The sequence below is a fragment of the Accipiter gentilis genome, chromosome 27 (assembly GCF_929443795.1).
Source record: "Accipiter gentilis chromosome 27, bAccGen1.1, whole genome shotgun sequence".
Classification (NCBI taxonomy): Eukaryota; Metazoa; Chordata; class Aves; order Accipitriformes; family Accipitridae; genus Astur; species Astur gentilis.
The window spans coordinates 10,156,010-10,171,191 of NC_064906.1; positions in this window are offsets into that span (position 1 = coordinate 10,156,010).

Sequence of the window (15,182 nt, forward strand, 5' to 3'; positions counted from 1 at the left end):
GATGTCAGAATCTCAGACTTCTGATGTTTCAGAATTTAAGGAAATATAAGCTGAGGAGGGAAGTGGTAAACAAGAAGTACTTTGATTGTTTAAGCCCTTGGCACTGGAGAGCTTTTAGTGCGATGCTTTGGCCAGACCAGCATCATTCCGAGGGTGATCTTCTACCGCAGATCCTGCTGAAGTTGTTTGGCCATAAAGGGGGGGGGGGGGGGGGGGGGATAGTTTCCTCTCTTTTCCAGATGTGGACAAATTACCAGAGAAGTGAATACACCACAGACTATAAAGTATTCCCCTCCCTTCCTTAGTGTCACCTCTGATGTGATCGGGCTAACTAATTCACTCTGAACATCCATTATTACACTGATGAGGTCTGACTGGTTGCCCTTACTGATTGACAAGAAAAAATGAGCCTTCTGAATATGATTCTAATCTATATTCCAGGCAAAGAAAAAAAAACGCAAGAGGAAAAAATTAATTCTGTCTCTTTAAATTTTAGAAATTACGACAATTATGCCTCCAGGTTTTTAATTTTCAATTTACAGATGTGGGGAAGTACACTGAGTCACTTGACCTCTCTAAGAAGCAGTCTTGTCCTAGCATCCTCATAGGTATCTGTGTCCATCTGGCAGAGATATTGTAATTCAAATCTCAAACTACAGCTGACTGCTGAGCTGTGAGCTGTGCTGCTTTCATGCGTCCTGTCATTTCCCCCTCCCTAACTTCAAAAGACTTAGAAAAATGCAAAGGGAACAATATCATATGGTGAATTCTGTTTATGTGGCATGGCTTAGTCATCCTTATTTACATCACCCTGCCACCTAAACAGACCTATTCACAATGCATAGCTGTCACTCAGGCTGAACCTTAGATTACTGTTAATGTTTGCAAAGGGATGGTTATGCAACTCTACACAACAGTACATCAAATACAGAGCCCGAGGCCAATAAAACTCGGTCCGAACTGACCTAAGGACTCTCAGACTTCTGTTCTGCATACTGATGTACCCGATTATGCTAGATGCAAGGATACAACTAACCTCTTAAAAAAAAAAACAAAACAACAAAAACCCCCCCAAAAAAGATTAAAAAAACAAGGCCAACTTGTTTTCACCCAGGCTGTCATTCTTCCCTCATGTTGTCCGATACACCATATACCCAACCTCCATGAAAAGCAGTCAGGCCAGGCTTGTTTGCAATTAGAAGAATGTTTCTTTTTTAATTTCTGTATGAAGTCACCATAGCAATTTTATAGACAGGGAGCTTCGGAGCGGTGGAGTGAAGGACAGGAGATTTAATGAGCAAAGAAGTATCAATAGAAGAGCAGCTTACCCAACAGCTAGGAGACAAAAATGTAAAGTTTGAAATCAAATTGTTATCATTTACCTGAAGCCCTGGTCTGATTCTCTATCACAATGCCATTCCGTCCCTCCTCCTCACCCTGCCCAAAACAAGCACAGCCATCAACAGCAAGGCGATACAAGGGATGGCCTGGAGCAAGCCGAGGCAGTTCCTGGACCGAAAACCCCAAAGCTGACACAGAGTTAGCGAGGCGTGCCAGAAGGAGGCACGTTTCCAAAGTTAAATTGTCCCTTCATAGTGCCCAGAACTGTCCCTGGAGGCTGCTGGCACCAAGGAGCAGCCGGCGGACAGCTCTACCACATGGGTCAGGACCTGGCTGGTTCACCTCCATCCTAAAGCTGTGTGAGGAAAAAACCATACAATTTTTATGGCTGCCCATGGGAGAGGATTAGGGAGACAGGTTTTGTATGTTCCCTTACAAATACCCAGGCAAACCGTCCAAACTACTGACTCATCCAGTCCTGTGATACTCATCACAACAAACTCGGCTGGTCTGTTGAACCCAGAATTCAAAGGCGAGTCTTCTTCCTTCACACCCATCCCCAGCAGCAATAAAGGACGAGTGGTGACGTCAGGCTCCGCTCTGCAGCCTGACCGCTTGCTAAGGGCCCTGCCCAGATACCATCTGGGACTTACAAAATTAAGTCTTGCTGCTGATGCTTAGGAAGAAAGACCCTATGGAGGGTTTTCCAACAAGAGTGTTGTGCATTAACTAATACACTTTATTTCAGTTTTGAATTAAACTTTGTACCTGGTGCAGCAAAGGCAAAAAATCTCTTAAAAAAACCTCTTAACCAGTCCTAGTTTAGCTAATCTGTCCTTTTTACTTCGGACCGAGGCCTAGAAGTACTTTCCACTGAGAGGTCACTGCTACTTTTCCAAATGAGATGGTTTCTGAAGATGCTAATGCACAGAAGTTAAGAGACACAGAAGTTACATTGGTGAGGTTAGACTGATGAGCTAAAGGGGGGATATCAATAAAAATGCTCACAAACGAGACTTACTCTAGCCTGTAAGTGAGGATGGAGGTACGAGTGGGTAATCATTAGGCCTAATCACACAGCACACATCTAGACTGCAGTAAGTAAAAGCAGGGTTTTTTTCCATTGTTTTCTTATTTCCATCAGACCTGATGCTCCAAAATGGTAGTTCTAATTATATTACAGTTGTCATAATTTAAGTATACTGTGAGAACCATACAGCCAGCAAATTGGCTCGGGCACAGTAAGTGGGATGTCTATAAAGCTTCTTCTGTACACAAACGTATCCTCTCCTTACTCCTTTAAAACATGTAAAAACGTAGGCAGGGTATACGTCTATAATCCGGCCTATATGCTGCCAAAATCAGTCTGGCATAGGGGGTTAGAGGATACAAAAAGGGTCAGATCCTCAGCTGTCATGAACCCGGGCTGTGGCAGTTCACCCTAAATGTGGAGCTGGCCCCAAGCAAACTCACTGGACAACAACACGACAGATTTCCAGAAACACAAGCCCGGTTTAAAAACAGAATTGCATTGCAGAAGTGGAGAAGGAAGAAGTGACTGGGTGGAAGAGGAGAGCAGGGTTGCAGAGCAGAGGATAGCAGAGCCGGCAGCAGGAAATTCTCAGTAGTTTTGACACTGCCGTTGCAAAGAGCTTTCTAGGCAGTTATTTACCAGCCACTCAGAAGTGCATTGTTGTTAATAAGTTATTACTTATATCTCAATAAACTGAGACAACCAGGTAATTACTTAATTAGGTGATTCCCTTCCCCCCTTACTCCTTTCTTCAAAGAGATTTTAATGTGAAAGCCATCTTCTATGTCTCTGTGCAGTAATATACACTTGAGCTTTCAAGCCCATGTGTCATAGAATATAAGAAAAAAGCAACAAAATAATAGAGAGCTGTAATTCCACTGATGGTTTCTGGTGATAAGAAAAGCTGCAGTGGCACGGCTCGAAAGGGTTTGTCACCATAACTCCAGGATCAAATTTCCTCATATTACAGAAAGATGGCAGAAAGAGTCTGCAAAGGAGACTCAAGGAGACATGTAATAAATGCCATGAAAAGAGCAATTCTTTCTGGTAGAAAAGCTTTAACACAGTCACAAAGTGCCTAATCATGGAAGTGCTGAGTGACTTCACCCCCCCTTGAACTTCAGCAGGACGCATGGTGCTCAGCACCTCCTCGACAGAGGTTCAGCACTTCAGAGAATCGGGTCCCGAACCAGGAGGAAAAATCATTTTCAGAACTACATGTGGCAAGATATAAATTCCTACCTAATAAGATAAATCAGATTTTATTTAAGCATTGGCATACAGAAGAAAGAGATCCCAGACAGGGCGATATATTTAAAACAAACCTTTCATTTTCTCCTCCAGAGTGGAATCCAATGTAAGAGCCATTTTGACAGTTTGAGAGGGATTTAACTGGCTCTAGCTTGTGCTAGCCTTCTGCACAGGGGTGAATCACAACCTTCACAAAACACTTCATACATGTGAAGGGCCACAGCTCAGGCAAATTAAAGGTAAATAGCATCAGAGCACGTAAAACCAGATTTTTTGCAATAAGGACTATTTCTCGGCCATGATTTCAACTTCTGCCTAATTATTTCATGGTAAGATTTTTCTACAACAAAATCACAAGTTGTTTTGTTGGGTTTTTTCTAAACTTCTGTAAAGATCTAAACCAGCCTAAGACAAAGATCACATCTGAGAGTAGCCTGTGGATGGGAAGGAGGTAGCATATGGAGGAAATGGTCCTAAGGATGTCAACTTCCTTTTCAGTCTCCCCACAGACAGCATACAAAATATACCCAAGTTCCTTTAAAGTGAAGCAGGATGCTCCAGGGAAGTCCAGCCTGAGCAAAGCTTATCTCTTTCCCTATTCTCTTTGGAGTGTCAGAACAAGCGATCTTTGTGCTGCCTTCAGATTTGTAATTTGCTTTTCTAGCTGGTCTTTATACAGCTGGGTCAAGCACATCTGTTCATGACTTAGTTGCTGTATCATGAAATTCAAGGCAGGATCCACAAATGAAAGGTCAAAGCAAGAAGCTTGGAGGAAGAGCATACATACTTGGATCTTCCCCTCAAACTGCCATTGTACTCAAGACATCTGTGAACATTTCCTATTACATTTGCTATGCTATACTTCTTCAAGAAGCCAGAATTGCAAGGCATCCTAATAAAAAAATTCAAACCCCAAAGGATTTGAAAAGTTAAAAAAAAATAAATCACCAATCCTGTCCCATTGCAATTCCAGTTACAGAATCAAAGTCAGTGAGTATGTGTAAACTGGTTTCGAGGAGCAGTCTTAGAAGCAGCCATAAGCATTGAGATATTCCAGGTCTCTGGGCCTCTCACAAGTCCCCCATAGGCAGCCATCACAATTAGAGCAAGATGATACTCATTACAATTTCCTGAGTATGCCAGCAAATGATGTGATAGGGTTTTCACACAAACCTTAAAAAAGTCTAGACTCACTCAAAATGTGGCCCAGTGAAGCTATGTCTAAACTAGGGAATATCTGAGAAGTTATAAGCCATGTTGCAACACCAGAGCAGGGCAAGAGCTGGGCACGCACTCTGTGCCACCTCCATTCTCTCCTTCCCCAAAACATATGAGCTGGACAGCCAGAGGGGTCTATGGTCTACGGTCACGAAACAATATGTACAAGCCCAACAACAGAAAAGCTGCATAATGAATCTTGATGAGCTTGATTGGGAAGACCTAATAAATACATAAATAAATTTTTCTGTTGAACCCTGTAGGAAACGTCGTTCTTTCCGCTAGCCTCTGTCCTGGGCAGGCATGGAGAACTGTCTGAAGCTGGGATCACATGGCTGGTCCAAAACCCTCTGGTTTCTTGGCCATTCAAACCACATGAGTGTTTCTGCTCTTTATTATGAGAATTGGAGTATTCTCATTTTTTCTCTTCCTCTTTCTGAAAGCTCCTTTGTTTCATTTTTTTTCCCCCATCATATTCCGAGTATTTCTCTGACTCATAGCAGCTTCCATCATAGCCCCGTTACTCATCAGTAGAGGGCTGTACCTCAAGCTAAGTAAAATAGGCTGCGTGTCCCTTTCTATCTTGAAATGCTAGTGTGACTTATGGATACTGGAAATCCATCTTCAGGAGTCACACCTCATTTTCTGGTAATGAGCTGTAGGGTCTATGCACTGGACTGCCTCTCACTGATTGCTAAGGTGCTAACGTTAAAGAATCCGGTATGCCCTATAAAATCACACAGTTGTAAATAGAGAACCTTTCCCACTGAGTTATCTTCATAAATGAAGTTGCTGTAGCAAGCTTTTCCAAGAACTCGCGGTCCCACATGCTGTAGTTAAACTGGGATAATGATTTACAGTGTATGAAATAACCTCCTAAAGCTGAACTTTTGGGATTGCACAAGGGACTGTTCATCCACATTCCAGGTTTGATTGCTCAGAATTTATCTTAATTATAAGGGGTTCAATTAGAGTGAAGAGAGAGGAACTGAGAGAGTGAAAGCGAGCAATATTAGAGCTCTACACCAAATGACTGACAGTGACATAATGCCATCAAGCAACTAACATGTTGCAGCACAGCGTTTAAGTAGACCCCATTCTTCAGGCAGATCTGAAAGGTTTGCTCAGCTCTGCTGTCTCTTGCAGGTAGCACAATGGGTAAAGAGGCAGGCATACGCTCTGCAGACACACAGCTTTATTGTTGCTTGAGTAACTACAGCTATTTAAGCAACAAGACTCCACAAGGCAGAGTGACACTGCGCAATAAAAGCATGCCTGTGGTGCACTGTGAGAGAGGATTAGGAAAATAAAAACTCCCTTAACTATCCAGCTCGAGCAGGGGTAAAACACATCATACCATGTTTTTTCTCAAACAGATTCAGAAAGTTCCCCCCCCAAAAGATCTAATGGTGACATGGTCACATCCAGCATCTCCATTGACTTACTGTCTCAATAGTTCTTTTTTTTCTTATTGATCAAAAAATGTGGGATTCACCCGACGTTACAAACACAAAGCCCAGATGCCAAAGAGCCTACAAACGTCCTGGACGCAGAGCAGTGAAGTCACAGAGCAGTGGGTAGAGAAGAGGAGGAAAAGACACAGATACAACATTGAGATCACTCAGTTACTCATCACAGGCACACACTCATGATGTCAGAACATTTTTTACAAAAGGTAACCTGGTGAAACAGAAAAGAAACTGTTCTACATTGCCGTGGTGATTTTTGAACATATTTTGAGGCTTTTCTCGGTGGTATGAGCACACAGTATTTATACCTCACGGGCAGCATCACCTGAACAGTGTGTACCAGCTGGCCTTCAGCAGTGCCCCTAAAGTGTGTGGGACAGACTGGGAACAGCTGGTGCCGTCCTCATTATTTCCATGGCAGCTGAGGATTCTCCTGCACTCCAAGAATCCTCAGCTGCTGTTTTTACCCTCCCTCCCCTTTTTTTGCAAGAGGGTATATATTTCCTTTGAAGAAGCAATGGGGGCTCATAAATTAGACTGAGTTCTCCCTGCAACTGTTTCTCCTCCATTTTTCTGCATACATTTACTCTTGTCATATCTTTCAGTAGCAACTCATGAGAACCGCACTACTGGCTAGGGATGTTCATCTACATAAGAGGAAAACTTCCCTTCTCACTGCAGTTCTGAGTAGGATATCACAGCGGATTTGCCATAGCCATAAATGTGGGCCAGGGCCACATGCAAGGACAGGGAGCCTTGATGGGACTCCATCCTTGTGTCTAAAACCAAGCATGTGCAGAAGAACATGACCGCGGTGAAGTAGAGGGCAATATGGGTTGGGACGAGTTTACCACCTCACACTAGCAAATAAAACATTCAAAGCACCAAAACATGATACACTGTCCATGACTTTGTGGGGGAGGCTATGCAATTGATTCAAGTCCCTCCAGCTAACAAAACTCACAGGCTCACAGAGAAATTTTCTAATAAACATCTGAAATTAAAGCTCCGTTGCTGACAGCAAAATTACAATTTACAGTTTCAAGATGCATTCAATTCTAGTTACCCAAAGACAAAGAAGACAAGAAAAATAAAATAAATCTGGAAAGAAAAGGAAGGACTTCAAATTTACATCAAATCTTAATCCAATAATCTGCCTTTAATTACCCATAGCAGACTCTCTCCTAAAGTGATCGGTTTTGCCTCAGATCTCCAAATCTTTTGGCCCAAAGCCAAATGGATAAGTGCTTTATCACTTGAGGCTGGGAGAGCATCCGTGTCTGCAGGCTCAGTGAGAACATTAATAGCTGGTATGCTTGGCTGCCATCGTGGATTTGGTTTAATCCACTGAGAGTCTTTTTACATCTTTGACTCTGTTTCATGCTTTGAACCAGTGGTAAGGTTTTACTGGATTACTCCATTTCTCAGGACAGAAAGAGTATTGTTCTTTAGCCAACTTCTGGAAGTTCACACTTTACACTGTCTGCATTTTTCTTCTATTTGTGTACCCTTTGTCTGATACTGGAAAACTCACCAGTGGTGAAAAATTTAGCAAAGACAAAGGAGCAACATGGATGCCTACTTTGGGCATTTTTACTTCAGCTTTTTGTGTCCTAGCCACGTGATATGTTAGTAATGGTTAATGATGTGGCAGACAAAAAGAGTTCTTAAAGGTAGTCCCTTCATTGTCTTCTCTTTCATGGTAACGCAGGTAGTGTTACTTTTTTTTTGCACTCCTCCCCACACCCTGGCTGCTGCTATGTATGTGAACTCCCTTCCTCAACCTCTCAAGCCATGAAAGTTTTCACTCCAGTTAAAGCTTTCTCCTAGATACTAGTGGTTGCCAGTGATTGCCTTGCCACCAACAGGATCTTACTCTATAAATGACTCTTCTAGGTTGGACAGCGAAAAAAGGCTCTGCCATACTTCAAACCCAAGGTGACTAGATTCAACTCCTGCAGCAGAGGAATCCAGGGCCATTTTCTGGCATGGTTCTGGTAGCGTGAAGACAGCTCTGAAAAGTATCAGAGTGTATGGGTGGGAAGGCAAGGACCTTGTTACTGGTTGCTGGGAAGCTTGTCCTTCCCATATCAAGACAGACCCCGAGGGAAATATAGCTTCAGAAGCCAGTAAAACCCCCTGATCATACGCGGGAGCTATGCAGACTTTCCCTTTAGGGAAAGAATCTGAAAGCAGTAACGTTACTTGGTGCTGGGAATCCTTGCAAGACGCACACAAACAGCAGTCTGTTGTAAAAGCATCACTCACAGACATGCCAGAAACCTACGTTTATTGGATCAAGTCACATGCATCTGAACAACAATTCCAACAATTACAGTCCTGTCCTGTCTCTCTGTGTTGACATCAGCAGTTAATGCTATAGGCTGCTTTCTCCTCCTCTGTTGATAAATCAAAGAAACATAAAAACCGTTGTCACCAAAAATGGAACCAGTAAACAAAACACAAAGTTAAGATGAGAATTAACCAAACTCTAGGATGGGCTGGGGCAGAGTGACCTCCTTTAATAACCAGTGTCTCAGAATGGTCAATGCCTGTTTCAACACAGACCCATTTCTATGGGCTCAGAACAGCTGCTGGCAACAGGCAATTAATTGTGGTGGAAAAAAGAATTGGTAGGACTGGAAGAAAATAGTTTCTGCTCTCTACTGTGCTACCAACACTTTCTGCATTGCCTTTTTTCAAGAGTTTCCTTTGTAAAAAGGGGAGTGATAACACTTACCTATTTAACACAAGTAAACTTGACAAGCCTAATTTGCACGTATACACTTTTTTAGTGCACGCTTTTCATTTAATACTGCCAATAGAGCCTTTAGTGTAGACAGATATCAGAATCAGTATTTGTGAAATACTGAGATCCCAAACTCAGAAGATGCTGTACAGAAAAATCACAAACTGTATGTATGCTGCTATGTGGATATTGTTGACAACAATGAATCAATTAATCTTTCATATTTCAAAATATTTATAAACTAACTGCACAATTCTTGAGTTTTTCCATCTATAAATCACAGAACAAGTGCTAACAAAGCCAGTTTGTTTCAAAAAAAATTTCTAGCACGTCAGGTAAGTCCAGAGCAAAAGTTGTCCTTTCCTAACTGGGTCTCCTCTAGCAAAGGAGATCTTCATCCTTATTTCAGAAAATGTGTTGGCCAGAAAAGGAGTCACTGATTGTAAACTGCCTCTTATTGTCAAATTTCTCCTCGCTAGTAAAAGACCTTCTACCAGTAATCTGTGATGAAACAGCACTCTAAATAAATCAAGGCAACCCCAAGCTTTTTGATTGAACTGGCTTTCACCTGCTGTTTTTGTTCTCCTTTGACCAGCATTGTTCATGCAATGTTTTCCACATCCAAATCTGAAGCACATCAACTACTGCACCTCCTGCCTATGATGTTTCATCAAGTTCTCCAGGTATCTCCCTTCTTTTCACTTCCCTTTTCCAGTGCATCTGTGCACTACCAAATGCATTTGGCATTCAACTCCAAATATTATTCTATTTTCAAGGTTATTATTATATTGCAGGTAAGGCATATGTTCATATCCAATGTACTGAACGTCACACCAATACTCAAGCAGCAGCATGAGTTGGTCAGACCATGGATGAGATGCAGGAAACAGTCTGAAGAGATTAATCATCACAGAAGATAATTGAGACTCAATTCTAATACAAATCAGTAGTAACATTTTTCTTAGTGAACAGATGCACACCAAAATAAGATCAACAGAGATGAGATCAGAATTGGATCGTGGTAATACGCATGCAAGTTATAGCACAGTTTCTTAAACCTAGTGTTATTTGTCTCCCAGGGTAGAGCAGATGTACTTTCCGAGTATCCTGACTTGAGGGATGTTTCTAAGAAAGGACATGGGTTATATTGTGAGCGCTGTAAAAAGAACTATAGTGTAAAGCACTGTAGCATGCAGAGGGTAGTACTAGAACATACTGTTATGGTTCGCTGTACCTGTAAAATTCATGAAATTATTGGCTTCTTTCAGCTGCAGTACAGTACTTTTACAGTAATTTGTCACTCTGTTTTCAGCAGGGATAATGGACCATGCCTTTTTCTAGGAGCACATTATTTGGCCACTGGCAGCTCTTTATATTTGCCATGAGATCCCCAGTAACATGTTCCCCCTCACCCTCCCTCCACGGGACATTGCAGGCAATAATAGATCTGTGGGATTAACGTTTCTTTACCAGAAGTTAATGGCATCTGTGATTATTAGTGTTAATTGGCCTGGCTATGTCAAGTGTGCCCGTACTGTTCCTTTCAATACGCTATTCCTCCACTTCTGCCTGCACACAATAATGTGACATCACTGCAGCCAAAATCAGCTAGAAAAATACCACAGCCGTTGCTCCTCCCTATCTCACCTGACACTGCTTAATATTGTCATTTTTATATGGCCAGCATCTAGGAACCCAGTAATAACCTTTTCTATGGCTGGAGATAAATGTGATGTAAAAATGAATGAAAAGGAAGATCAGGGAAAAAGCCCCTTCTGACCTGAGGGCTGATATTTTTCAGCTTTAATGTTCTCTTCTACCTACACCATAACATCCGTGATGAAACTACTCTTTTCCCTCTTATTTGAAAACCCTAACATGCTATTGGCATTATTTTCCATGAGAAATGGTAAGTCATTAGAATTAGGAAGGAAATTGTTTTCCTGTCTGGTGACACGTTGAGAGATTTTAAAATTTTTCTCTGTTCTGCAGTGCAACAAACCCAAAACATTTCTGCACTCCTCATGAGAAAAGCAGGGTGATTTTTGCTCCAGAAGAGCCAATGATGTGGAGACTTGGCATCCTTCTAACACGCACTAACGTGGACAGCAGGGACTGAACCTCTTCCTCTCACAGCCCCTGTTAAAGCTATATTCTCCACAAGACAAAGTCTTTCACTCTCTTTTCCATCTGGACTTTGACCACATGTGTGGTCATCCTGATGTAAAAAATGAGGCAGTCCCCCTCCCCCCAACCACCAAAAAGCATTTTTCACAAAGCATTTTAGATTTGCCTAACCATCACTTTTATAAGAATTCTTCTGTGAAGTATGATGCAATGCAGCGCTCCAGAGCCAGAAAGCACACGCTTGTTCTGGAAAAGGTATCTGATTTCAAGGCCAAGTTCTTTTCTCCCAAGGTGGGTATAATTTATACGCTCTCCAGAACCAATGGAGCTAAGCACATGTTTCAGAAGGGAAAGGGCAAGTTTTATTTAAAACAACAATGAGGAATATTCCTAAATGCAAATAACACCTTTATTTTAACTGCTTGATGCCTACCAAAAAAACCCAGTCATGTTTAAGCTTATAAGATGGAAGAACTTTCCCCATGTGTTTTTGCCATACACTCAGGTATGTCACTGTTTTTACATACACGTAATGTCTTTCAACCTGCCCTGGGTTATTCAGATGCTTAAAAATGAACATGCCGAAAGAGAAAGCGCTTTCCTGAAGTAGGATTTTACCAGTTCCGGAAAGGAAGAGGATTCAGAGCAATCAAGTGGTGAAGTTGCTGGGCTTAGATGTCATATACAGCCACAGGAGAGAGACGGGCTCTCTCAGAGCTCCCAACTTCATTTTCTGTACTGGAGGCATCTATCTCTTTCCATGAATTACACTAGGAGCCATGGGAAAGTAGTTCCTAGTTTTGGTACCTGGATTACTCATCTAGGGTTGTGTTACACATAATCCTCTTCGTCTTGTTTGACAAATACCATTTGTCTCTTATTTCTGCTAATTCCGGTAAAACAGCACACGCTCACCTTTTGTAACTAATTAGGTAAATCTGCTTGCATTTCTGGGAATAGTACTTGTTAACTGTTGTTGCAAAACATTGAAGAACAGACAAAATGAGTACAAGCCTTGTCTGTCTGCAAGGACCAGGACATCCAGCATCATGTTCAGCAGTTTACATGTTCTAAAAATCTTCTTTTAAGCTTAACACAGGCCAAAGTCTTCAACCATCACCTAATGAACTCAGCAAATACATTCCCATTGCCAGCAACAGGCTGTTGCTGTACAGGTGATTGCTCAACACAGCCCAATCATCAGATGCACCCTCCCACCCCTAATATTGCACCTGGAAAAGAAGTCCACTTAGTGTAGAGAAATGCAGAGAAAAGCAGAAACAGCCATTTAAGATACCATGTTCATAGATAGTTCCTGTGCTTAGCTCTTCTCGTTTATCTAACTCGGGTTGAAATTTCCAAGACTTGCACTTTGAGCCCTAAACACTGTCAAAGTGGTCACCATCTGGAGGTAAAGCTGTGCATTTAGGTCCATCTGAGCTCTAAATTAATACAGTTCAGTGAAATCCTGAATATAAATTGGTAACATTGTTGTAAAACTTTCTGGGCCAGCTTTGAAGCCACAAAGTCTGAAGAAGAAGAAGAGTAGAAATGGAGCAAAGAAATGGGCTGCTTTGGGAAACACGTAAGAGTGCCTTGGTGAAAACCAGCCCTGATGCTGCCAAACGCCATCCTTTGAAGACTGTAGGCTATGAATGAGCTGTAGTTTTCCTCTCTTTTTCTCATTAAAAATTCCACAGAAAACCAAATTTGCCCTACTCAGACACATGTTGTTAAGCTGTATTTGCAATAAAAAGAAACTGAGGCAAATGGCACCAAACTGTATAATCAGATTTACTCTGTAATGTCTGTAGTGAAGCAATACCCCAAATAACCAGAAATGTGTCTTTCAGGTACCAGCTGCCGTGTAACCATAGCAGAGAACTACATCTGGGCATATTTTCCTGCGACTGAACTGCAGCAATACCATCATCAACAAGCTGCCAGCCGGCACTGGATTTTGTCCCACTTGCTCCTTACCAGGTCTGAATATCTTGGTCTTCTGCTAACAGGACTATGCCATAAAATCTTGCAGCTCTTGTAACTGGGCGGAGGAAAACCTTTATGCTTTGAATTTATTTAAAATCCTTGAATCATCCTGTGACTACATAAGAACACGGGCGAGTTGTCATTTTAATTATGAACTGAAAGGACAATAATGTGTTTTGTGAGGTTTATAGCATTTCCACAGCATTAGTCTGCAACACTGAACACTGCAGTTTGTCTACAGGCATCTTACCTTTGCAGGGATGTATACAAAAAGTTACCTCATTCTTAAAGATGTTTCCCTGTGACCTTCTCCCATGTGTGGCATGTCTCATACCCTCCCCCACCGAAGTGCACTACTGGTGGCCCTGCTATAAGCTGTGCAGATGTTTCTACCACATTATTGCAGCTTTATATTTGCAAGAGCCTTCTTAGAACAGATGTTCTTTCTGTGTGTATATACCATACTTCCCACTGCAAACACTTTTACAACACAAACAGCAGATTGCCTTGCTTCTGTCGTTCGGATCAAGGGAGAGTAAATGCCTCATTCTAATGATGTCAGTTTTCTTTCCAGGGTGCTTAATGTCTTCCTTTCTCACTGGCCCTGCTCGCTTCAGGTGTTTTGTCTCTGTTCCTTAGGCTTTCCATCACTTATCTTCACTCTAAAGGGTGTCCCTAAAAATATCCTCTTCCTGAATCTCCTTTACTGCTTTCACTCTCTTTTAATCCCTTCTGCCGTGTTGTCCTCCTCTTATAAAAGCTCCTCTGCCTTCTTTAGCTCTGTCAGTGGGGAGCTAATTCAATAGATTTAAATGAGAATGTCTTTTCTTGGGTGAGACTCAATATACATTGGTGAATATAATTCTTGCAAATTGTGGAATAGGAGGCAATAATCCAACAACGATGGCTCAAAGATGGTAGTTCTTTGAGGAGCCAAAGGCATCTCTTGTCTTCATCAAGACAAAAGGATTTTTGGAAGGTTTGTGTTGGCTGGATATTACAAAAACATGATTTGAACATACCAATCCCTCTGATATTTAATCAAAAGCCTGACTTGTAAGTGGTATAATTTGTATTGAGTCTTGTAAAATTATGACAACACTGCATAGATCTCTGGCCTCTTTTGCAGTGATTTTGATTACTTTCAGAGGACACTTTGTCCCTGACTATTTCTGATCAAAAATTATCTGTTCCTGTGCTTTTAGTGTCTTCTTTTCATAAGACATTTGTCAGTAACATAAACAACAATAATATAAATTTCACAGCAATTACAAAAAGTAAATTCGTCATTGACTAGTAATGTGTCACGAAGAGGTAATTGTGTGGAGATCTCCACTGCCACAGCTAGTTTGCTTTGGATGCTTGAGCCAGACTGTTTAGAGGTACCTGAAGTATCCTTATGGCAACTTGCACAGTATTTATGTGTCAGCATGCTGCAAGCAGCTTCTTTGAATCTCTCCCAACCTCAAAGCCATGGAAGATGTCACTCTTTTGCTCTGCAATCTCCTGAAATACAAGCTCCACCAGACTCCTTATATCTATGATAAAAATCCTACTGTTTGTTCCCTTACCATAATTTTCCTCTTTTTAAATCCTTTAAAATCACCCTACATCTAGCTTTTCCGTTGACCATATTGTTCCATTTTGCTCACGTTGTTTTCGTCTGCATTTTCTCTGCTGTAGTTCTCTTGCACATGAACACTATTTGACTGAAAAATACTCTGCCACCTCCTTGTATCTGTTTCAGTTCTCATATCACAACTTATCTCTTACTCCTTACACAGATGGACTAAATAGCTATTTGGCCTGCTCAGTTCCAGCTTCATGGATACAACATTAGATGGCTGGCACCTACCATCCAGGCAGTCTGCAGGTTTTGCAGCTAAAAGCTGTACTTACAAATGGCGGTCATACAGCTTAAAAAGTAGCATAGGTTCCACAGACAGTAAAAGCAGATTATGGTCATTTTGGATAAAAGAATGAAATTAAGATAGGTTGAAGCCAC